Source organism: Anomalospiza imberbis, chromosome 7 (assembly GCF_031753505.1).
Source record: "Anomalospiza imberbis isolate Cuckoo-Finch-1a 21T00152 chromosome 7, ASM3175350v1, whole genome shotgun sequence".
Taxonomy (NCBI): Eukaryota; Metazoa; Chordata; class Aves; order Passeriformes; family Viduidae; genus Anomalospiza; species Anomalospiza imberbis.
Genome location: NC_089687.1, coordinates 30,474,237 through 30,499,968, shown reverse-complemented (window position 1 = coordinate 30,499,968; position 25,732 = coordinate 30,474,237). Strand labels below are relative to the sequence as shown.

At 41.6% G+C, this 25,732-nt stretch overlaps 1 protein-coding gene and 1 long non-coding RNA gene across 4 annotated transcripts in view; both read left to right on the top strand.

The window, feature by feature from the left end:
- The window catches only part of LOC137477393 (uncharacterized), an 85,351-nt gene extending 73,860 nt beyond the window's left edge, over positions 1 to 11,491 (top strand). Inside the window, exon 6 of the long non-coding RNA XR_011000972.1 lies at positions 11,351 to 11,491. This is a non-coding gene — a long non-coding RNA (uncharacterized lncRNA). The remainder of the gene's footprint in view (positions 1 to 11,350) is intronic.
- A 7,468-nt stretch (positions 11,492 to 18,959) lies between these two features.
- MYO1B (myosin IB) overlaps positions 18,960 to 25,732 on the top strand; it is a 109,972-nt gene continuing 103,199 nt past the window's right edge. Inside the window, exon 1 of one of the 3 annotated variants that reach the window (XM_068196336.1) lies at positions 18,960 to 19,082. The gene's annotated coding sequence lies outside the window, so the exon portion shown is untranslated. Of the gene's footprint in view, positions 19,083 to 20,733; positions 20,857 to 23,073; positions 23,084 to 25,732 lie in introns of those variants that run through there. The other 2 variants (XM_068196334.1, XM_068196335.1) reach the window with 2 other exon arrangements.

The following is a 25,732-nucleotide window of genomic DNA, read 5'->3' as shown; positions in this document are numbered from 1 at the left end:
TTATTTGGATCCCTGTTACTCTTTTAGTTTTTTGGGGGAGGTGTGCTGTGGCCCTGACACGTGGATCCCAAACAGCCTGGGTTTCTATTGAAATTGACATTCTGGGATATTATATGTAATAAACCAAGGGAATACTGGAGAGATGAGACCAACAAGTGACTATAGGTGTAATTTGGCAGGTTTAGTACTAAAAATATTTATGGTTATCTTCTAAACTAGGTTATTTATTATGTTCACACTGTAGTTTCTACTCAGTGGTTGTCTCTCTTGGATTCCAAGATTTCAAGCCTTAATAAACTAAGACATTCAAAAAGTTACAGATTTGAATCCTGCTAAAATTAGCATTGAAACAAACTCCTTGTGCAGAGTTTTCTTAATCCTTCTGTGCACTTTTAACAATTAAGTTTTTCCTGCTTCCTCCCCATTTACCTTGACTATATGGAAAGTATCTTTGAAATATATGTTTAAAACAGGATTTAGAGTCAGGAGCAGACACCCACATATGCTCATCATCTGGAATTTAGTACTTTCATGACAAAACAGGGTGTAGCGTAAATCTGTTTGGATATCGTACTTTAATTGAGCAAGAGCTGCTTGTAGAAACACTGGTCAGGTTGTGCTGGGGGTTTTTTCATAAGGGAAAAGATGATGCAAGTGCAAATTGTTGTAATGCTGAAATACTGTAGGTGTAGTTTCAGTGGAAGAGTAATACAGTCAGGGCTAATGTCTCTGATATCTCATCCTGCTGGTTATTTGAAGGTAGTGAAATACCACTTCATTACACACGTTAAAACTTGCCACTATATTGTTTAACTACTATCAGATGAATATTTAATTTAAAGGAAGTATTAAAAAACCCCAAAGGCTTATTTTTCAGAGCTTTGTCAAACTATGCTCGCCCAGAAATTGTCTGAATTCCCTTTAAATTCTCTCGAAGCTCAATAAGAGAAAGCTTGTCAGGATTTTGAAGCTTGCTGTATCTTCAGAAGCTCAGCTCACAACTGTGGCTTGGAGGTACCCTGAAGTCCATTGCCTTTGTGCTGCTCCTCAGCAAGAATTGATCTAGCCTGGTACCATGGCATAACTGTCTTTCAGTGCTGCACTGTAAGGCAGTAAAAAGGCTGTGCAAGCCTTTTTATGAGCAGGTAGTCTTATTTGCAGTAAAATCACTTCTTACAAAGCTGTGTAGTGAAATAACGATGGAGTCACAAATCTGCAGGTACGTCAAAATGAGAGCAGTGGATAGCCCTCTGCTATAGGAGTGTTTGCAGTATAATATTGAGCTTCTCAGCAGGGACTCCTAAACTGGGAAAGCCAACACATACTGTATGGTATTTATAAGTCTAGGCGATGTCGAAGTTCCCGTTGTGGAGCGGAAGGTGTGGGATTTGTGAAATCACGTTATTGCTGTGAAGCCTGGTAATGGCTTTTTCTTGTTTCTCTTCTTTCATCACTACTCTAAATGCCCTGAGCTATCTGTATAATTATTTCAGGCAGCAATTCACATTGTTAGCTTATTTCCCCTGGGTATGTTTGGTGCATTTTTGAAAGTCGTTTTTAAAATTGCATGGATCCATTTGGAAGGAATACAGCAGTTTCCATTCAGCTTTGCCCTATGGGTGTCTCTAGCAGTCTGAATTTCCTGAGGCAAACAGCTTCTTGGAAGCCTACTGTGGAGTGGTAGAGCACAGCCCCAGAGGAAAGGTGGTGTTAACACATCATGGCTCTGGTATTTGATGCTCCAGGTGAAGAATTGCAAGACCGGGAAAAGAAAATCACGTACAAGTAATACCTGCACTTAGTCACTGAGTCTGTACAGGCAGATACCACTGCTTCCACTTCATGCATTTGCAAGTGATTGAGCAAGGCAATGAGCACAGCCAGCCTTTGTCACATTTCCAGCTGTTAAATTCATTGAAACTTTGAGACTGAACCTCTGATTTTACTTGCCATTAAATAAAAGCACCTGGAGATTAGAAAGCTGGGTAAAAGCTGGTTTACTAATTTTGTATTTTCCAAACCAGAGTCAGTTGAAGTGATCACCTCAAATCTGCAAAGGTCAAGGCTGCACAGTGTGCTGAGCTCTCTAAATGGCAGCTCAATGGCAGTGGCAACTGGTGAGCACCCTCCTGGACCTCTCTGTGCCCTGCAGTGTGACTGGTAGCTGTGACAAAGATCCTGGACTGTGCCCAGTGGCTTGTGTCACAGCAGGACAGCTCCTTGGCCACATCTCACTCAAAGGTTTGGAGAGCAACTCCCTAAATCCTGGGAGCACTTGTGTTCTGCCTTGCTGACTCTTATAACTGCTGAGCTGCTTCCCTCACACCTACGTTTCCTCCTTTCCCAGCTACGAGCTCTGAATCCAAAAATGTGGCATCATTAGAGATGTTCCTGCCAGAGCTACTATCCCTTGGAGCTTTGCCATCTGTAAGGACAGGTCCTGTGCCATTCTGGGTTCAGAGAGAGAAGTTCTCTGAACAGCTGCTCTCATCTTACCAATCCTCAAATACTTCTCCCAGCATTAACTGCTTAGCCAAAAACCTTCCCCCTGTTGCTGTGTGTGCATTTCCATTTCAGATTGCAACTCCCTGGTGCTTGTCTCATGTCACACCTTGCTAAGGAACAGATGCTGGTTTCTTTCTTTCCTTTCAATTACTCGGGTGCTTGTGTCTAAAGGCTACCATGGTTGTACCAATCAGATGCTCTCCTCTCCTCTCCTCTCCTCTCCTCTCCTCTCCTCTCCTCTCCTCTCCTCTCCTCTCCTCTCCCTTAAGTGTTTCTGCAGCTGGTGGATGCATTGATCTGCATTTCCATATCAAGATTTCTAATGGATTTTTCATATCTGTGTCACCATGGCCTCAGCATTTAGCTTGGGTCTTACCCCTTACTCAAACCAGAACTTTTTTTCATCTTCTACTAGGGAAAAGTGATTTAACATCAGGCTTTTCATTTGTTAAAGCTCTTCTTGTGATAGCTGTGGAAATGCTGTTATGACTGAGCAGAAAACAGGTAAATACGTTTGCAGTCCAGACATCTGTGCTCTGTTGTTCTGCTGTTACTCTAGAAGACTTATTCTGATTTTAATGAAACTGTTTGTTTAAATTTAGAAGAAAATGTTTTCCTGTGATCTAATTGTTAAAATACAAAATTGCCTCAATAAGTAAGAGGAGGAATTCAGGGGCTCTGCCTACTGTGCGTATTGCAATGTGCTAAATGCAAGAAATTATTCTCTTTACTGGGTTTACATTTCCTGCACACACTTGAAGTACAGACCACCTCAACTGTTTATCCAGGGTAAAGCTGGAGTATCACTGCCTTGCCTGAGGAAAGATATAATAAGGCTGCACTTTAAAAATGTGTTGATTACTTAATCTTACAAAAGAATATAAGCAAGCCTCCTGCTGGCCAAGTGTGAGGAACTCCATAGAAATATTTGATTTGATTTTGTGTGTGGTGTAGATGATATGACTGCTGAAATTGGCACCCAGCTTTCTGCTAAATTCCTGCACAACTCTGAAAAAAAGCTGTGCATGAACACACAGTCAGGACTAGCAGACTGTACAACTGAACATTTCTGCTGATTTACAGGATTCTAACGCTTGATCGAGATGCATGGCATCTCAGATAATGCCAAATGTCTTGCTGATTTACTGTCAGATAAACACAGACTTCATAAGGATTATTGCTTAGTTTTCACAGTAGCTTGTGTGTTTGACAAACATCCAATCTCTGGACCTTGGGATGCTCTCAAAATTTGTCTCTCTAGTGGCTTGGGTTGACTTTGAACTTCAGAGAACCAAGTTTTCCTTTGTGTTCAGGTAGTGGAAAGATTTTACTGTTTGGTCCACTCTCAGGCTTGTACATTTAGTGAAAAATGTAAGGGCTTCATATTTACAAAGGTATCTATTTTTAAAGCCATTTGTCGAACCGAGGAGAATTTTGTGGGAAATTTAATTTCATTGCATTGCCATGTTGAGGGTAGACTGACTCATGGGTGATAAAATTTTGGATGTGTTTGTAATTCAGTTAGAGTTGTAATCCAGGCTTGTATCATCCCATTGGGACAGAGGTGATGTGATTTCTTCTACTAAATGAGACATCTAAATGGAGTCCACTTTTGAGGAATACATAGCACCAGAGGATACTGCAGGTGTGGAGCCACACACTCCTGCAGCTCACGCCAAGTAATGCTTCTTAAATGATACACTGGGGCACTATTTTCTGTAACTTGCCATCAGATGATATAAATTCTCTGACAACTCCTAACTACACTGAAGCAAGCATTCTTGGAGTAGGTTGCAGTACTGGAGCCAAGCAGTTAATCAGGTGTAACATGAGGTTTTGAGTGATTTACTGCCTGCTGGTAGCTTGTACTGGGACTGTATTGTCCTTCTGTATGTACTGTGTAATAGTTTTAAGCTATCCTTAGACAGGACCCTATTGTAAACATGCTGTCTGGCTTAACTGGGATGTCCTGTAAAAGTATGTTAATAAAAACTAAAGTAATTTTAAAGGATCCTATTCCTACTATTTCTGTTTCCTAAACTATTCCCCCCAGTAACAGACAGGCCATGCTCTTAACTTTTGCTGTGCCAATGCCTTGCTAATGGCCGCTAGAGTTGTAATTCTTGTTTCAAAGCTGATAAATCATTGTGTACCCTCTCACCTGGCTGCTGCTGTGCCCAAGTTCTCTGCTGCTGTGGCTTGCACAGTGCAGAAGTTACTAGAGAAATAAAGTTTGTTCTCAAGGGGGTCACGGAAATTTATGAAGAATTAATTTATTTCATGTCCCTTTTTGTCTCGGCTTACTCAGGTCTATGGAGTGAGTTCTGAGGTTATGCTTTATTTAAGTTAAAGGAGTTTTTAAAACAAGGTAACTTGTGTTTGATATCTGTATTTGTCTGGTCCTTGTAACCTGGAGCTAGCAGGTCATGGTACAGCAGTAAACCCTTCATGGGGTGCAATTTTCAGAAGGATATGCTGAAAACATCATTCATTTGGGCAGTTCTTACTAGACCTTCTGCCTGGGGACAGATCCTGAAAATGAGTTCTTTCAAAGTGAGGCGTTCTTTAAACAGAAAGATGCCCTCTGGTGGGTTTAGACATGCTGAAGTTTTTAAGGAAACAGATGCAGAGAGGTGCAACCTGAGGGGCTTATCAGAGAAACCACTGCATTTTATAGGCAGGGTGAGACACTCGGAGGAGACAGTGACCTGCATGAAGGGCTCTTGTTTCCTGACCTGCCTGCAGCTCCTGGAGGACCAACACCTCTGTTAGAGGCACTTGCAAACAGTAGCAGGAAGCATAGAATGACTCTTTAGAGGGATTTCTGGTTCCTCTCTCTCTTCTCACCCTGGAGCTCTGCAAAGTACAAATCCTCTGGAACATGGCCACCAGGATTTTAGCAGAACTTCAAAGGGACCTGCTGGTAGCTCCAGAGGAATGCAGGAATGCATCAATCCCAGTTTAAAGTAGCCTCCTCCCACCCCAGCCTTTTTTTTTTTTTTTTAAGAGAAAATTGTGATGTCCCTCCTTTTGTGAATTAATATATAGTTTTGAATGTAAAGCAGGCATCAAAGGTTTTTAGTAAGGATTTGAATTGCCCCCATAGTAGGAAACAATAGTTGTGTGTTGGGCGGTGGCTTGGGGAGGGAGGAGGGTTGTGTGTGTGCAGCTGCTGAAGGCCATTAAAAAGTGACCTGAGCCCCCCTGAGAGCAAGCCTGGCATTAACTGTAAATTGATATACCGGCTCTCAAACACTAATTTCAGATTTCTGCATGGCAGGGTTTTGCTAAATGTTCTTATTCTAGGTATTCTGGTTACACTAATCTTTCATGTACTTTTAAAAATAGACTGCACAGCAAGTGATCAGCTGTTGGTACAACTTAATAATTGAAGAGTTAATCCTTCAAATCTGAAATAGAAGAATGAATTCCCCTGATGTATTTCCAGCATAGCAGTTAATTTAATCTTAAAATAAGGAAATAAAGTTTTGAGTTTTATCCTATTAAAGGAAAAATTATTTTTCTTGGTTGATTTTTAAATTTAGAAATTTATGTTGTCTTTGCTCTGGTAAATGTTTATCACGGAATGCTACAAGACCTACTATCGTGATTGTGCTGCTTAAAGTTTTAGCAGAGCTTGAAAAAAAAAAAAATTGGCAGACAAAAAGATGGTGGGTCCTGATTTAGAAAGAAGCTTGCAAGCAAATATTCCATGATGCAAACACTGCTTCCTTAGTTCTGGCTTTTTTTTTCTTCCCCTTGATGTGACTAATTTAAAGTTGCTGCAGTGAACTTTTCACGATGGGCGTGGTGGGTGTGTTCTAGGCACGGGTAACAAAAGTGAAGTTCCTTGACCAAGACAGGGGAGCTGGGCATCTGAGGTACCGTGTTTGCAGGAGACGCTTCTCTGTAGAATCCCAGACGTGGTGCCTCAGTGTGGCAGTGGGACAAAGCAGAGGCGTTTACCTCCCCTGACAGGGATGGTCCTTGTGTGCGGCTGAGGGGACAGCGGCAGACACCAGCAGCAGAGCAACTCATCAGGAAAAAATGAACGGTTTGAGGTGGCAGAGAGCTACAAGGAGCTAAATGCTTCAGGCAGCCTGAAGATGGTGGCAGCTGTCTGGCTGGTAAGGCTGGCTCTCTAGCTTGCCTGTGTTTGCAGTTGCCTGAGTGCTGCCATGTGAGAAAGAGCTGCCAGAAAGATTTGGGAGATAGAAAGCCGTATTCTTGAGTTCATGGAAGTGCTTAATTTTTTTTAAGGCCACAGTTATTATTTCTTTTGATTCCTGTGAGTAGGGTAAGTTCCAATGGCTCTGGAAGGAGCTGTGCAGGGCAGTGTTCACCTCTTTTCAGTGGGAATATAGAGCTGATGGGTTAGTGTGTACCTCTTGTGTCTGCTTATGAGATATTGATATTATTATTATCAATTATTTTTATTTTTAATGCTTTTTTTGGCTGTTTAGCTTAGTGAAAACACAAGGAACAGAACATAATTTTTGCCATCTGTCTTTAAGGCAACAACACCAAAAGCAGTCATGTAACATTGCATGTAAATGAGCATCAATGAACTTTGATGTGTAATGCAGCCAAATTGATTGTTTTCAGTAAAAAAGGCTCTTGCTTTCCCTTACCTTTTTTATTTTTCAGCTCCTGTCTGCACCAGTTTTTATGGGAGTTACACAACTTATTTCCAGCAAGGTAAAGCTGAATGTTTTCCTGTTCATGTAGAAAGGTGATGAACCGTGGCCCTCACAATACCATATATTCACTCAAATGTGTTGGTCATAGTAGTCATGTCTTGCAAAACTTTTTGCCCCAACTTGTCTCTAAATTTTTCATTGTTGCAGTTCAGATTCATCATTTGTTTCCCTCCCCAAGCCAGTGAGATTCAGGAAGGAGTCATGGCAGAAGGTTAAAACCTGTTGAATAACTCTGTATTTAAGCTGCGTGCCTTTTGCATACAGTAAAAGCATCAGGGATTAATGAAAGCATTTTAATGGATTTCTATGTTCCTAAATCATAGCATAACCATGAGATCACTATGGATAGCCTGACTACCAGATTTTCAGGCTGGGTTGTGGTCCTCTATATTATTGAGTAGGGTTTTTCAATGCATTTGAAAAATTACCTGAATGAATGGTGGTTTTATGTTCCCCTTTGGTTTTTTATACTTTGTAAGATGCACGTTAAGGCTAATCAAAAGAACTTTGACAAATACAGAATTAATCTTACATTTACTACAGATTCATGTGCCTTCTATGCTTTTTCTGAAAAAGTGAAGCCACTCTAAAATGTCATTTCACACCACCTGTCCTCTCTGGATTCACATTCATTCCCAATTGATGATAAAAAAGGTGCCTATAAGCACAATGAAGAAACAACACCAAAGTAAAATAATCATCTGTTTATTTGAAGGTAAGGTCAGAAGACCAGTTACATCTGCCTGTGACATGTAGGTTTTCTGTTAGCATGTGGAACAATTGCTCTGTGTGATGCCTGGAGCCAGACTGCTTAGTGCACTGGAAGGAGATGTAAAAATGGCTGGAAGGGTAGGACAGAGCATGGTCTTAGCCATGAGCAGTTTGTGATGCCTCTGCAGCCACTGTGCTTCAGTAAAGCAATTTAGACTAAGCTGAATTGGAAATAAGTTAATATTTCTAGTCGTTCTTTCAACAGCCTTAATATATTGACCTGATTTATGATCCCCATCAGATTTCTCGAAGGAGAAACTGTAGAGAGCTTCCTTTACCATGGATCTTGAGGAGTACAGGGACCATGTTGTAGGCTGGACAAAGGGGGTTTCTTTTATCTTGTATCTTGTATGCCATACCTGTATCCAATCCATGTGGCTTTACACAGCCTGATTATAAAAATGCTGCAGTCTGAATTACCTTTATTCTGCCACCAAATTAACAATGTCTAAGGCTTGGAAGTCAAAGATTCTTACAACTTCCCTGCCACAAGTCCACTGTAGCATTTTGAGTACAGTGGGCATCAGTTCTGAACACAAGACTAGAAAGCTATTGCTTAATGTTGCTAACAAATTTATTGATGAGATGTCACCATATGGATCACTGTCATGCATGCAAAAAATGAAATCATCTTTTGCTCTCCCTTCAAGTGCTAGGGGACCCCAACTTCTCCCTTGGTAATGAGACCCCTTAACTTTGTTCTGGCATTGTCCCTGGGCCTTAGGCTGAGTTTCATGTGGTTCCTTGAAAGTGCTGTGCACTGCTGGAGGGAGCCATAAGGAGTATTTAGTGCAGATGTAAATCAGATGCAGCAGAACACAATAGCCCTCTTCATTGCTCTGTTTATAAAGTCATTAAAAATGAGAAGAGTGACTTCAAAATAGCAGAATGAGCAGAACATGTCCAAACTCCATTAGAAACTGGACAGAAATTCACATTTTCTTATAAAGTGATAATTGTTTGTTATAGGGACCATATGGAGCTTGACAAGAATAGCTGAGATGAGACTAAAAGTTTTAGACATGAGCTTTCTTTAACCAATCATCAAATTGTTTAATGGTTTCCCCCCCACCATAATCAAGATAAAGCAGCTGCAGTGAGTAATGCTATGAAAGACTTTCCATGTGGATGTAAGTTTGTCCATTTTGCAATGACAGCAAAATGTCCAACATTGTTCTAAAGAAAAGGGTGGCACTTGCCTTTTAGCAGACTTTGGTTAGTGCATTGCAATTCTTTGTACAATCTCTGACTGTGTGCAGAAATGGAGGCCTGGAGCACGCAGGATTTAATACATAGCTCTGTTCCAAACAGACTGTTTTAGGGAGCTGGGGAGAATTCACATCTAATTACTACTATGCATGTCTTTTTTTCAATTTTCCTGATTTAGTTTCAAAGCGTAGAAAACACCATTTTCCCTGTCCTTTGATTGCCCAAGTAATGTTGATTGTTAAAATACATTTTGTATAATTTCTCCACTTAGCCTTACAGTGCCCCCTTTGAGCATCTCTTTTAATTATACTGAATCAAGCTATGATTTTGCTGGCTTAAAATATCCAAGACTGAATGCCAGCAGCAATGTGTTTGGCTACTGCCTTACTCGAGTTCTGCCAAAGCAGAAACTCCCTAGGCTATTCACTTCTTATTTTTTAAATGCTTTTTGGGGGTATCAAACCTTAAAACAAGAGATGTGTGATTCACTGTTGGTTTTGATTGACTTTCAGACTCATTTATCAGCACACATTTCTTCCTCTATGCAAAAATTGTACATCGGAGATCCAAAATAATGGAAAAAATAAACAGTGCTTGCTTTAGCAATGAGAAGAGAAGGGATTGGAAATGGCTCAGCATGGAAATGTAATGGTGGTGAATAGTAAACCTTGCAGATAGTGTTTACAGCTGTAGAGGATGTTTTCTTGTAATCTCATTCTTGCTTTTATAGTTATTACGTAGAGTAACTTATTCTGTTTGCTCAGGAGATGTCTGTGTTTGGCATCCTGCAGAGTGGGAATATGTAATGCTTTTTCTATTTCCTAGGAAGCATACACTGAAGGAAGAGAACAAGACAATGTGTAGCACATCCTTTGTGCCAATAAAATGAGCTACCATGCATTACTGCTGTGTTAGAAAGCAGCTATAGCTAAGTGATTAACAGGAGAAGGGGCAGGGGCAGGAAATGCTGTGCTTCCAGATGCTGGAAAGAGAGCAAGCAAATGAGCAAGATTTTTCCTTTTTAAACAAACAAATAAACAGACCTGTTTTTTGGTTTACATTTTAAGTGCCTGAACTGAAAAAAATGCAATATCTAAGATCAGTCATCAACCTTACTTAAAAAAAATTAAGGCAACACTATAGGTATGTATGGTGTCCCTAGTTAAAATTATAAATTGTTCTAATGTTAAATTAAATGGGTGATTATGTCTCAAAACACCAACTGTAAGGGAACACTTGCAGTGAGGATTAAAAGATGACTTCAGCTCATGGTAGGAGACCTTGTTGTGCTCCACTCCATCCTGACTGTGCTTTTGGCTCTATCAAAGGTGGTTCAAGAGTCAGTCTGGGGCTCCCAGCCAGATTTTCAGCTGCTGTAGCTGGTATTCTCCTAGTTTACAAGTTTAGCTGGCATCTGGAAAAGGGGATGTTCTTACTTTCCTTTTTTTAAGCTTTATTTCTGTGAATACTTGTGGGCACACAGTTTGTGGTGACTGGCAGTGGGGCTGTGCCATGGCACACAGTATTTGGTGATTGGCAGTGGGGCTGTGCTGTGACACACAGTATTTGGTGACTGGCAGTGGGGCTGCAGCCCAGCCTCATCCCCAGTGGGCACAGCTGTGAGAAGCAGGTGAGCAGCATTGACAGCAATGAGCCATGGGGTGCCCAGGTGCACTGAGCAACCACCAAAGGGAACAGAGGGCACACAGGTGCACTGCATGTGGGATAAAGGGTATAAAAGAGGAGAACATGCAGCAATAAGGAAGAGCCTTTTTTTCTGTCTGTCTTGACTGCAACAAATACTGTGGGAATATACAAGTTGAGGGGAGCAGTTTTCCCAGCTGTGCCATGGTCTTTGGCTAAAAAGGACAGAGGAGCTCTGTGTCCTAAAGGAAAAATCTGCTATTTCAGTGGTAAGTGGCTGTTATTTTGTTGGATAACAGTGTGGTGGTGAATTTAACCCTGTATGAAGCTTAGGCATGATCCTGCACTGTGCTTGGGCTTCAGGAGCTTGGCCTTGGTATATGCTTTTTCTGAAGTACAGAGATAAAATTGTTCTAAACAGAATGCCCTGAAACATGTGTCCATTTTAAAATATCCATGTAACATGGACAAGGGACAATTAGGATAACAATGAAGTTTCCGTCCCATCTTTCTTAAAGTAGCTTGGAATCTGAGCTTTGTGATGTGTTGTATTTGGAGTGGTGGCTGATAAGAGCATCAGAAAAAAAACCCCAGGCTTTCCTGAGGAAGTGTTAATTAAGCCACAGGATAAAGCTAAAAGGTGATGTCCTTCATCACCTGATACCTGCAAAGATCCAGGGTAAGTGCATAATTTTCAGAAAGCAATTTATTTGCCGAGTATGAATTCTACCAAATTTCCTGAAAGTTTATTTGGAGTGAGTACTGAAAAAGCAAGAAGGATAACAGGCTGCAGAAGTAGCTTGAGTATTACTGGCAAGTAAGGGTGCAATTGCCCCCTAATTAGTTGAATCTGGCTTGCAGAGGATAGGGTTTTGCTTCTGCAGATTGTTAAAAATATTAATTGCTATTTCATATCCCTTTCCACACCCATTTTTCTATTGCAGCCCTTTTTGAAAAGCTTCAAAGATTAAGCTGCAGTATTACTGCAAAAGTGAATAATACAGCTGCTGTATTGAATAAAACAGAGCCGGTGCAGTAAGGAAGGATTCTGCCCTGAGGGGAGGAGTGGGAAGCTCCAGTGGAACATATTGAATGTTTCAACAGTGATATGTCCAGGATTAATACCTTCATGAGGGGCTGTTGTGTGTGTGGACGCTGAACAGGTCAGTGAGTAAGCATTTGAAAAGCTTTCCTTTAGTAGACTGATAACTATGCAGGGCTATTATTTCACAGGAGATATTTCACAGGATCAGCTAAACCAATAGATATGAAAAGTGTAAGTTCAAAAGGCTTCATAAAAACCTAATGCTAGTAGAAATAGTTTCATTATTAAAAAATGGCACAAAAGCCTTTTTTGTTTTAAATTAAACATCTGTATGCTTTTTGTAACAATATCACAGCTGTAGGCTCCTGGCATAATCAGAAGACAATAAAATAACTAATCAATGGGTAAAAGGAACCTGTATAAATTCACCTCATAAATGAGGTGAACGGGCTAGTTTTCTGAAGGGCTTGTTTTTAAAACCAGTGGGATATTTGGTTTCTGGTTTTCAGTATGGCTTTTCATTTGGAATCCTCTCTCCTACCATGAACAAGAAAAAGCAAATCAGTACATCCAGTTGTGTTTGACTTCTTACCTTTGGCATAAAGCTTCAGCATCTCTTTTTAGCTTTTAGATACACAAGCCTTTTAGAGTGAGGATGTGCCTTTCTGCTTTCCAATCAGACTCCAGGACAGCTTCCTCGAGTCTCTGGGTTTACAATGACAGCCCAGAACTCAGCATAGCTGGCTGAGGCAAAATTGTGTCAAATCCTGAACATTTTGCAATCTAAAATCCAGAATTCAAGTCCAGCCACTACCACTCAGGATAAGCTCATTCCTTCTGGCCTGATCAATGCTTAGCAAATAAAACTTGGCTGTTCAAAAGATTGAGGACATGATAAACTCAGACCCTTGCCCATATCATAGTGTGGATGTTTAAAGAAGACTGAGTTGTTTATTAACATTGATAGTCTTTAAAAGAAATCCTTCCTTGTGTCTGAGCTTGATTAAGGCCTCTTGCCTCTCAAACTGCACTAAGGGTGAGCAAATGTAAAGTAATCAGGCTTGATATCCTGCTCTGGGGAAAAAAGGCAATTTTCTTTGTGAGCTTTGAAGTCTCAAAGTGGCAACAGTTGGTGAGTGTTTGTATGAAATGTGCAGTGGTCTCTGCGGCGCTCGTTCACTCCTCTGAGCCCCTGTCGGCTGGAATTTCTCACATGGAGAAGTTATCTGTTCTTTAAACAAGAAAATGTAAATTAATGTCTTTTGTAGGAAATGTGCTGAATAAGGATCTCCTACAGACCTAGTTCTGTATGTAGGCTGAGACAGTTCCTGGATTTGAGCCATGAATTTTTCTCCCTACAGTCAAAAACATTCATTATAGCCTACGTAGCTTTACTGAAGTCTACCAGCTTTGTTTGCAGTAAAGATTCCAGCCTTTTGGAGACTTTGCTATCTTTTCTGCTGTGCTATCTTGATATAGATACCTACCCTAATTCCTCCAATGACACAAATTGTGTTTTAGCCATTCTTTCACCAGATCACAGAATCTCCCTTGCTAGAAATGGAGCAATACAGCAAGAATTTTGATCAGTCTGGACTCTTATTATTTTTGTATTAAGTAAATGGGCTGGGTAAGAGGAGGAGGCACTGTTTCCTCATCAGTTTTCCAATATATAAAAAATATAGGGCAGGAACAATCCTTGTGCTCTCAGTACACTGCATCTGACTCTCATTGGGATGGGTGATGTGCAGGAGGAAAGGTTTGTTTCTTATCTCATTCCCTCAGGACCCCAACTGCCTTTATTTTTTTAAGGCAAAAAACTAATTCATCACTTAAGCAGGCACTTCAGGGCTCATGGACAAATTATACAGAAAAACAGGCAGCTTTTGGCCGTTTTCTCTCTCAGCTGTGCTTTCCTAAAGAGAATAATCATAGAACCCATAGGGTCATGGTTGAGCCCTTTATATAGTTGTGTGTGTTATATTAAAACAGTAAATCACTTTCATGAATGTGCTTTTTCTGTGTGGAAGCTGTTGGGTAATTTAGTCTAAAGTCAGCTGAACATCTCTAGTTACTTCAGAGATAGTGTGTCCTGCAGATGGTTGCAATTAGTACTTGTTCAGGGTTGTCTGAAGAAAGTTGCCAGTCTGATTGTTTAATAAGTGTCAGTTAGAAATATCTCTATATATGCCCATGAAATGTGACCTTCAGACGTGTTGTGGTCTGCTGGGTAATACCCCCAAAATGTCTTGGCATGGGGTTTTAATCTATGCTGTTCTCTCTTCACCTTTTTTTACCCCAAGTTTGTCAGGCCCAAACTTGTGCATCTGTTTGAGGGCAGAAAAAACCCAGTAATCTGTGTTAAGCAGTTATTGTGGATTTCAGAGAGAGTATTTTCTGTTCAAAGCCTGGCTCAGGCCAATTCTTCTGCTTCAAATTAGCATGCATTTAGGAATAGCACTTAAACATGAACATAGTTTAGGAACTTTTCTGGCTGCAGGTCTCTGAGAATTAGCAGAAGGACCTTTTTTAGTTAAACCAGTATTGGAGGTAAATGTGGTTTATTACTTGGACAATAAAGATGTTTCTTAATAAGTGAATATGAACTAAAGTGAATGTTTTGAAGAAAAAACAGGCTGAAAGCATTAATTGAGGTGATCTATGAAAGCAAATGATTTGTAATACATATGACAGGACATACATAGGACCAAATACCATAAATACATAGAATTTAGTAATAATGTGAGAATGAGAATATATATCAGAGAATAGCTAAATCATGCACAACCAGTGAATCAAAGGAAATGTTCCTATAAATTACACTTTTTACAGAGAGGGACTATTTAATCTGGTGACATTTGTTAAAGTATATTCTTGGATTCAAACAGGCAGTGGAACAGCTCAGTAGCAGCACTGATGAGGAAGCAGTTTCATCTCTGTTGCCTTGCTTCTTTCAGCAGAACTGCACCACTGGCCTGGCTGGGCTGGGTTCAAGATCCTTGCTTCAAGAAAGCTTCTCTTACAAGCACTGTGTTCACCTGTGGTGGAAGCAGAAACATACCACATCCATATGTTATTAATTTGCTGCTTCTTGGCAAAAATTTGCACTCCCAAAGAGTTCACTGTGTTGTAATAAAGCTGGAGAACAAAGAAATTGCTCTCTGCCCACATATAAGACATGCATAATCCCCAGTGAGGAGTTAACATTTGGGGAACATAGGAAGAGCTCTGGTGCTGGCAACATCTGCCTGGCATGTGCAGTCACATCTTCACAGCTGGGTTACCTTTCATGGGCATTTCTTGCAATTAGGGTGGAAGAAATAATGGTTCTTATGTGCCCTAGATAAGTTGATCTCTTTTTCTTTAGCTGGCAGGTAAAGTGGAAGGCTCTCAGGTTTACAGAATTAGTAAGAAGGAACTTCCAGAAACATCTAACTTTGAAGTTCTTTAGCCATTGATTTTTCCATTCTGTGATTCTTTTTCTTGTTCCTACTGCTTCCATCATTGCTGCCATTTATAGACTGGTGCATAGCCAGCAAACAGCCTGGCTGAATTTGCCTGCACTTTTGCTTGGACTCAAAAAGGGTTTGGATCCACAGCTGAAAACTTGCATAGTCAGTTCCCTTTTAAACCCTTCTTTAGGGAAATCATACATTAAAGAAAACATGTGCTTCATAATTTCTTTGTCTTTAAACTGCCTGGACACTGTTCAGTATTAGTATTTAGGATGAGACATCTTAAAAACTCATTCCCTTTTCAATTTCTGTTGGCTAAAGTGGTGCAACCCCTTTTCTAACACCACCTTCTGTCAATTACTTATGTAAGGAGTGGGTGTGCATTTAAAAATTTCTAGTGGAAATTGCAGACCACTTTTAAATAGCGTGAAAAACAATAATAAAACATAACTCCTCAAGAGAGGTTCACATCTTTTCACTGTGCCACACAGGGATGGTCATTCCCAGACACCAGCAATGTTTTACACCTCAGAATGTGGCATGGGAGATGTAGTATTATAAAATACACTTGGCTTTATTCTGAGAGCAAACTTGTATATACCTACAGTACAATTTCAATGCCTTTGTGTTGGGTGATTTTTGTTTGCAAGAAGAGACATTTCCCTGGTGCTGTGTGGATTCAAACTGAAGATTTTTCTCTTGTCACTAAACATGCTGAGTGATCTGACATGAACTTTTGGATTTCACTGAACACTGGGCCTTTCCCTCTCCTAATTAAAGTTTCTGTGACTCTCTTGAGGGGATACTTGTGAAGGGATGCATGCAGCTATGTCTCAAAGATATTTCTTTTGTAGAGGGAGGAAAGATTAATTTGTTCTACTTGGAAAAATAGGACTTTCTCCTCTTCTGTAACATCAATGATAAAATCCTTTGGAAGAGTGGGGCAATATTACTTAGGAAGTCTGCAATTTCAAGACTTGCCTCTGATCAAACTCTTCTTTGAACTCTTGAAATATGTTCCAAGTTTTCAGAATTAGCGAGTGGTAGTTTAGAAGGTCTTGCAGGTCTCATGTTTGTAAATTTTTTTTTTTGTTTTTATTAATTTTAATGGGTGTACTTATTCATGAACTGAAAAGCAGAATTACAAAGTGAGCACTGCTTCTCAGATCCTGTGCTTAATCCCAACACACAAGGTAAAATCTCCCCTGGGGTGACCTCTTTCCTGAAATTCTGGGTCTAGACCTTCAAGCTGTCTTATGCAGGTCTTTGCTGTAAGGGGAAAAACACTTTGCTAATTGGAGGCGTATTGCTGCCTCTGGACAAAAAGCCAGAGTGGCCAAAACGAGGAGACATTATGGCAAAATGGAAAGCTGATGGTGTTTTGACAGGTGGAAATATAAAATCCAGTGTAAGATCCACCTCAGGGAAGGCAGATGATCTGTCTCAGTACTGAATGGACTGATGTTTTCCAAAGCACCTGGAGACAATTCCAGCCAGTGGCCACTGGCTTCTCTCCTACACAGGCACTGCTTGCTCTCCTAATTGTGTGCAGCTTAATTAGCCACAGGTGGGTGAAGGAAGGTTGAGCTGTGCTTCCTGGGTTTTTTAGTCTAAAACATGGAATTCTCTGGACCACTGGCAGCATGTTTGTTGAATCATTCACTTGTGTACAGGCAGAGCTCAAACCTGTAGCCATTTCCCAAGACAAAGAAGCCAGAGACTGTTATTGTTATATCTCCTGCTCAGTCTTAGAGTAAAATTTTCTGTTGTTTTATGTGTACTGGGTTTTGGGTTTTTTTGCCTGAAGTACAAAAGTATTCTAACTACTGTAAAGTATATTCCCACAACTCCTAGTACACTTAGAACAGAGGTATAGCTGCCACATTTTATGAACATGCAGAATTTTCTCACTGAGTATAGGAAAAATGGCTGAGCATGCTCTTGTGGCTAAGAAACATTGACATCTAAACTGTCTTCTACTCTATCAAGGAAATGCTGCATTCATGTGCTTTTTTTTTTTTTGTTGGGTTATTCTTGCTGACTCAATTTCTTCATTTATGAATAGGAAAAAAATTGATCTTGCCTAGTTAATCTCTCCAAATATGAAAATTGTATAGCCAAAGAAATAGGAAATAATAAAATCATGGCAATAAGTAAATATCCTTCAGTAGGAAAGATTAAGAAAAACGAGGTTTGATATATTTTTGTTTCCTTTCTAGCTATTGCAAGCTATTTTTAAGTTATAAATAATACCTATCTTAAGTACTGATTTGTTAATCCTGGTATTTAAGTACATGGTTAAACCAACTCAAAGCATTTGAGAAACCTCCTATCCAGTTTTAATTGATACCAACAGGTGTCTCTGTATTTCTGGTGAGCTATCCTCATCCTAGCACCATGAACTAGGACTAGATTCCTCTCCTGCCTTGCTACAAATCCTTACAGGCTGTGCAAATTGCAGTTCACAGTATTTTTGTTCTCTGAAGTGGCTGGGTCAGCTGTTCTTTGCCTCTCTTCCTTGCAAGGTTGGCTAGGAGGTGCTTCCAGCCACTGACTAGTGCTCCAGGGTCTGTCAGAAGCCACTCCAAGGGTTGTTGCGTGTTTGATTTATGGTTTGTCAGGCTAAACCATACCCTAAATCTCCACAGTCTGGCCCTTCCAGTCTCAGCAACAGCCAGTTTCACAGTGGGTTTTGTACCCAGCTTCTCAGCTTGTGAAGCTGTAGACTGTAAGGCTGCAATCAAGAAACTGTAATTCATCCTGTGGAAACATCCAGGAAAAGAAAAGAAAAAAGTGAAAGGTCATTAGTAAATAAGCAGCTCTTAAACTGCTCTGATGCACATGGGTATCTGTCACAGATTTTGGTAAATTGTGATGCAGGACCTGCAAAAAAGGGATGCAGAAACATTCCCATTTTCTTCTCTGGAATGGCTGTAGGTGAACAAAGCCTCTGCCTGTGCCCCTTCGGGGTGATGTGTGTGTGCTAAAGAGAGCATATTTAATGATTCAGTAGTTGGAAATTCCCCTTAAATATCTTCCAGGTTGTACCTCGTGTTTGAGAGAGACCTGAATGTGTGCTGAATACTGATTGTCCCTGATCTCTTGTATGGCCCAGGATATACTATTTGCCTTTAAGAAATGAGCCATATTTTACAGAAAATAATTCTTGGTGTCTGACTGATCATCTGTGACCAGGAATGTCTTTTAGTATATTTTAGTTAAAAAAAAAAAAATTATTTACTGCAGAGCATTTCAGTGGTAATTATGTAGTCCAGCTGATGTAGTAAAATGAGAAATATTCTAGATTGAATTGGATGCTCTTTGCATTGCACTTACTTGCTTTAGGGAAAGAAGACAGGTTTTGGGACTAATGTTTCTTCCTTTGCTTGCTTGCTTGCTCTACAAAGCAAAGAATGTAAGATACAGTGACAGGCTGCTAATTCACATTTTATAGTGAAATTGGAAAAACTCTGGGTAACTTTTGTTTGTTTCCTGGAGGACAAGGCAACTTCACAAAGATATATTATCATAATATAATAATATTATCTGTTATAAATACTACAAAATACCAACAGTGGTCATGGATGGAAGTTCTATTTACAGGAATCTAAACGGGCATGAAGAGTGCACCTGAGAAGGTACCAGAGTTACCCCTTTTGAAGCACCGTGGTAGGACCATGGAAGAAAAGCTGCACTGCTTTATTCCCCTGTGACCCTTCTCTTTCGATCAAATGGAGAATTTTCACCTCTGAGGTAAAAAAATTTTGTATTTCAATGCCATGACAATGGCTTATGATAATTTTAATGTCTTAAGTTGAAATGTGTACTTTCTCAGTGAAATTCTTGCAGTCGCTGTCTTGGGATGTTTCTTTTTGTTCTGTGTGTGTTGTAGAAAATTAGTTTTGACTGGACAGTAGTTGCTTTCCTGACTGAAACTTGTTTTCATTTAGATTTGGAGTAAAAGGAATTTTTAAAAATATATTAATATTGTTTGCCTTTGTTATTTGGGAAAGAATGCAATAAAGTTGACTCATGAGAAAAGCATGTACCTGAAGCAAGAAAGAGGTGGAAAGAGAGGGTCATGGTGCTGCTCAGGAATAGTTCTTGACTGTGCCTTTTTCTTAAAGAAAAATTAGGCTAAAAGCTAATTATCCTCTTGAATACCTGCATCAGCCTGTCACTGTTTCCATACAACTGAGTTTTGACCAAGCTCTTAGTTCTTCAGCAGGAAAAATATTTTGTTGAAGTAATTTTTGACCATTTCTAATGAAAGCAGTAATTAATTTCACAGATATAAAAAACTAAGGGCAAGACAAATCTTAGGAGCTAAGCATCTCTGCTGAAAATAATAAAACAGTGATGAGTCTATGAATCAGTAGGGCTTCAGGGCTCTGACTCCTGGGATTCACCTGAGAGCTGTCTCCAACACTTCTAGAGTTACAGATTTGAAAATGGTGTGAGAGCACATTCTCTTTCTATAAACAGGACAACCAAGGAGATGTGTATCTGAAAATGTAGTATTGACTTTGAAATATCTGAAGTGTTTTAATGAGGAAGGGTTTTAGAATGCATTTTGTATCTTCACTGTGCGGCTCCGATCGCATTGAATCTCGTGGTTATAAGCTGGATTCCTTCCACATCCTAAAGGGTTCTGGTTGTGTATCTGCAGTTCAGGTCCTCTTCTCACTGTTATCTAGCAAATGTAGGTTTAGCTTGGGGTTGAATGGAAGCTTATTGCTGTCTAAAACCAACCCAGCTTGGGAAACGCCTGCTTGCAAACAGGAGACAGTAACAAAATGTGCTAATTGGTTTCTTAGGAAAAAAGCACCAGCAGTGAAACTTTTCACAGGGGGTATTTCTCCAGGAAATGTGTCAGTGTAACATACAGACCTACGTTCTCCATCTCATCTGTGAATGGGGAGTTTTCACGGGGGTGGGGAGAAACCTCAGTCCCAGAAACACAATAGGAGCCCTTTAGGGCTTTTTCTTTTTGCCCCTCTTCTCACACAATAGGGCAGTCGCTCTCCATTGTTGACGGCCCTGCGCTTATCAGGGGCAGGATTGGGCAGATAAACTATGTTATGTCAGGGCTTGCTGTAAATACTTTCGGGTGCTTACACTTAGTCGTAACCGCTGAAAACATTATTGCAGAAACCGAGTGGGAGATGTTGGGTTCCACACCAAAACAAGCCAGTTTCTCTTTCCGCTTAGTTTTTGACGGCTTCAGGTGAGGGTGAAAGAAACGAACTGGAGAACTGCAGAGCAGGCGGGAGCCCAGGTGAGGAGGGCGGGAGCGGGCGCAGCCCCGGGAGCGGGCGCAGCCCGGACCCCGCGCGGGGAGCGGTGCCCGCCGGGCGGCGCTGCGGGCCCGGGGCGGGCGGGCGGCGGCGCCTCCGCCCCTGGCGGGCGGGCGGGGAGGGGCCGGGGCTGAGCCCCGCTCGCTCCGCTCCGGCTCCTCGGCAGGGCAGCGTCCGCGGGAGGCGGCGGGCGGTGGCGGGACGGCGGGCAGCGCCCTTCGGCGGCAGAGGTAGAGCTCGCCCGGGACTCCCCGGCCCGCACGGCTCCCTTTGTTTCGCGGCACCGGGGGCTCCGGCAGCCCGCGCGGGACGCGCCGCGGGGATGGCGATGGGGAAGGGGATGGGGATGGGGATGGGGTCGGCGCTGCAGCGGGTGGTGTGGCGGCTCGGCGCCGGCTCTCCTGTGAGGAGGGGGCGGCGGTGCTGGGTGCGGGCGCCGAGCACGGCAGCCCCGGCGCCTCCTGGGCGCCCCTTCCCCGCGCACAACTGCGGCTTCGGGACGCTGTGCGTGCGCTGGGGCCGGCGTTAAGCTCTGGGGCATGGAGCGGGGCTGGGACAGCTTCATCTAGGCACGAACGCGGTGCGCACACAGGCAGGGACGGTCCGGGGCTCGCTCCCTCAAACATGAGAGAGTGTGTGTGGTGTGCGTGCTCTGTCTGGGAAGAGAGCGTGGCATCTGTTTCTTCTTGTCTAAAATAATTACCCTGTGTGCGCGGCTTCCCTGAATGCAAAAGAACGGGCTCGGCTGTGGGGCTCGGGGCAGCCGTGGGAAGAGTGCTGGTAACTTGGAGCAGGATGTTCGATTCTGCTCTCGGGTAACACTTGGAGAGGAGACTTGAAGAAGGGCTTTCCAGGGCAGGGTCATTGTCCCAGAGAACTTCCCTGAGGGCACGGCTTGGTGTAGCCTCCCAAGGAAGACCGCCCGTCTGCGCCCATGGAGGCTGTTGGGATTCGGTGTGGGACATCTGCTGCCGCTGTTTTGGGAAGGGCATCCCTTTGTTCCTCGGAGTGGCCAGGCTCCCCGCTGGAAAACAATGGCCATCCTAGCAGAGCCACCGGGAGCGGGGCTGGCGGTGCAGTCACCAAGTGGTCCAGTGCTCACTTGCCTTGCCCACGGTAGCTCTGTGCTCACGCGTCCGTGCTCACACGTGCTGTTTGCTTTTTCGAGTAATTGAAAGCTTTGAAATTTCAAACCATGTCATTAAATCAGTTGCTATGTATTTAGTCGGGACCACTATTCTAAGGGACAAACGTAACTGTAACGAAATAAAAGCTAGCTACTCTTAAAATTTATTTCAGAGAGACTATTTTAAATATATCCAGATTGGAAATGACCACTGGCATAAAGGTCAGGTAAAACCCCTGACTTCGCGATTTTTGTGTGGAATCATGAACCTTCCATATCCGTCTGTCCTATTGTTAATTGTGAATTAAGGCTGGCAACAAGCTGCCTATCCTTCCCTGCATGAATCATCACTTTGTCAAGCCCCGTGTCAAAAACAAGGCTTTTCCCAAAAGTGTGCAGTGTTAGAGAGCAGAAATAGTCCAATCCATCTGTTAAAGTTCAGTCCTTGGCTGCTTTTAAACATATGAAAGGTAAAGACATTCTTCTCATCATGTGCTTTTATTTCCAGTTGTCCCAGGCTTAAGTTTAAGAATGTCTTCAATTTAGTGCTTAAAGCAATGCATTGCCTCTGGCTTAATTTTGTGTGAAGGTGTAAGGCTTGGAGCGTTCCCATTCTTCCCAAAGTAACATAAAGTGCTCGCTGCTTATGTTGGCTTGTAGCAGTTACTGGTGTGTTAGGTTGCTACAAGTTCCTCCGTATCCTTAGGATGGTTCTGAAACACCTATGTGGTGTTGGATATCTAAAAGGCTTCTGGCTCCTTTTGAGCACCACGGACAGATTGAGTGCTCAGCAAAGTAAAGGTGAAAGGGCTCATGAAAGCATCTTAAATCACAGAAGCTTGCCTTTTTACTTTTTTTGATTTTTTTTTTGTTTGTTTGTTTGTTTTTGGTTTTTTGGGTTTTTTGTTTTTGCTAAGAGACCTTGTTAAATCACACCTGTGGGGAGGAACTCTGTGTGGAAGTGATGCCGGCAGTTTAGCTCTGTTGTGTTAGCCCATTCAGGCATTGTGCAAGACTTGATGTAATTGCCTTTAGAAGGGCAAATGTACATTGCAAGCCTACTGGAGCTTCTGGGGGAAGGGAAAATTAAAGTCTGGCAAATGAGGAGAGGAAGTGGGAGAGAGCAATTGGAAACATAAGCAAAGTCATTAATTTTTCCCACTGTGCACTCTTAAGAAACTGCTGGCAACATGCTGGAGATACTCTGCCTCATGGAAGTGTCAGGGACTTTGCTTCACATGATTCTCTGAGATCATCTGGTTTCCCTGAGCTCTGTGGGAACAGAAATTCCTCATGTTGGAGTCTGATCTCATCTTCCTTCGGCGGCAGTAGTAGCAGCGGCTTGGGAATTGGAGAGGAAGGTGAAGAAAGTGCCAGTGGGATGGTTTGGAGAAAAGCTCAGTTCTGTGTAGGCCAAGCTGGACACTGTTCCCTCCTTTCATGTGCCTTGTGTGGTCAGAGCTGGGACAAATGCTGACATGCCCACCAAGGTTTAGTGCCCTTTCAGACTGCTGAGCTTATTTAGCACAGCTTGTGTATCAGACTGTCCTTTAAATCTTACCCAATATTTCATTCATTTTTTTTTACTGTGCTAATGAACAGCAAACTGAAATGGAAAGTGGTGACTGAGTGACTGTATGCATCAAGCTTGGGGAATTTCCTGAGTTTGATGAAAGACAAAAATAAAGGGTTTTTCCCTCCCTTATAGCTATGTAGTTCGTCTGATAAATTCTGAGTCTTCTAAGTAGCCTCTTCTGTTTGTTGTGGGACTACTGGCAAAAATTTTAGGAAGATTGAAGTAGCAATGACCAGCCCTGGAGTCTGTAACTTGATCTACAGCTTTTTTTCTTAAACTGGGAAAGGAAGTAGCAGCTCTTGTTACACCCTTATGTAACCTCTCCATTCATAACCTCCAAAAAAGAAGGAAACCAGAGCTTGATTTCTGGTGTATAAGCTAACATCAAGGCATGCTTTGTCATAATGAAACAGTAAAGAATAACATTAATTTTCTTCTGCTTTGCAGTTCCCAGAATGGAAAAAAAATCCCAAAATCCACAACCCTACCAAAAGTTAAACATTTTAATTTTGTGCTGATGGGCTAGTGGAAATCTCTGCAACTCTTTGTCATATGCTGTGAAGTAGCTGTTAAAGAGGATACTGGAACTATAACAAGGGTCTTCTTGTGGATCTTTTCTGGTGTGTTTGAGCATTAGTCTCAAAACATTAATCCTTTGCAGTTGTGTCCCAGCTTGCTTGTGGTTTGGGAAAGCTTTAGTCTTTTGGTGTATATTACTCCAGATTTTGGTTCTAAACAGTGTGGAGACCAGGATCTCTCTGGTTTTTGTTTAGTTTGGTTTTTTTGTTTCCTGATAGTGGCATAGCTTTTAAAGAAAACTATACAGAAAGTTAATCTTTTTGCCTCTCTCAGCTCCATTTTACTGGGAAATTTCCCATTTGATATCACCAAGGAAACTTGTATCAATTTCTTGATATATATTTTAAGTCTGATAGCAAAGTTACCGTGGTGATGAGAGAGTTTCAGTGAGAAAGACTAGTCCTTAAAAATACAATTTCAGAGGTGAAAAAGAATTATCAATTCCCCTTTCCAGATGCAAACTGATTGGGGAATTCTTCTATGCAGACAGTAAAGCAGGAGTAATGAACCCCAGAGGCCAGAACAACATCTTTTTTCTAATGCCTCAGCTTTTGGGAGGAAAGTAATTGAGAGGTGGTCTCCAGCTTGAGTGACCAGATTTAACACTTCAGCAAACAAGCTGAAGGCTCAGGATGAGGAATCCAAATATCCAGAGTCCCAAGGAGTAAGGCAAGAAATGTCTACTGTCACTAAGATTTTCTTTCCTTTGCAGGGGTGGGGAGTGGTAGTTGCCTTGTTTCTGGCTTTGTGAAGTCCTTCCTTGAAATTGCTTCTTCAGTGTGGGTGTATTGGTAAACTTTTCCTTATTCTCCCTGTCTTGGAGAGGCAGAAGCCCTTCCAAGGGTCTTATATTGGCAGAAATCTTTATATTGTTGTGAAGGACCACCATGAGAGCAAAAGACAGCAGGAGAAAAGTAGGAGCCAATATCAAGGAGAAAAAGAGGAATAGGTACTGAGTAACAGAAGGATTGGTGGGTGTTGTACTATCAGAAGTGCTTCTTGTAGATTTCTTTATTTTCTAGATGGCGGCAGCAAGGAAAGACTCATTTTTCTCTACTGTAAGCAGAAACCAGTTTTTAAAAGCGTGTGACCACAGCCTGGTCAGCAGTGGTACAAGTTTCCTGGGCCCACAAATATGCTCTGTATGTGAGCTCTCTTGCTGTTTGCTTTATGCTTCTTTTTGTGTAATATTCTATAATTTTCATAGTTTGTACACACCAAAGTGCTACTGGGGGTACTTTGAATTACAATAAGAGTACAAATATAAAATTACAGATAAGAATAATTAAACTGTAGGCTTTGCTACAATGGAAAGAAAAACCGGTAGCAAGCTGTGGCATCCTGATGTTTTGTCACATCCTGAAAAGTTTCTACTCTTTTATATGCATTTTCTTTATGGAGTCTGTTCTCCTTTTGTCTATAAGAGTGTACTGGTGTTTGAAGATCTTTGAAATCCTGGGCCTTAAGGTAATCACCAGTTTTTATGCACAATGGAGCATATGCAGTGTCCTGACACTATGCTTAAATATCCTTGCCAGCAACCTCCGAGAAACCTGCACCACAGAAATGAGGAAACTGCTGGGTGATGGGGAGTTGAATTCTGTATCTTGGGAAAGCACAAGCAAAGGAAGTAACACTAAGTTATAATGCCTTTGTGTTACAACAATTTGAAGCACAGTTAAAGGTATCCTTATAGATCAGGGGTATCCTTAGAGTCCTTAGATCTTCTTGTTTGAGGGCTGCGAAGAAAGCTCCTCCTAGCAGAGCTCATGCTTACCTGATGTGAAAGAAGGGATACCTGGGATGTCTAACTTCCAGCAAAAAT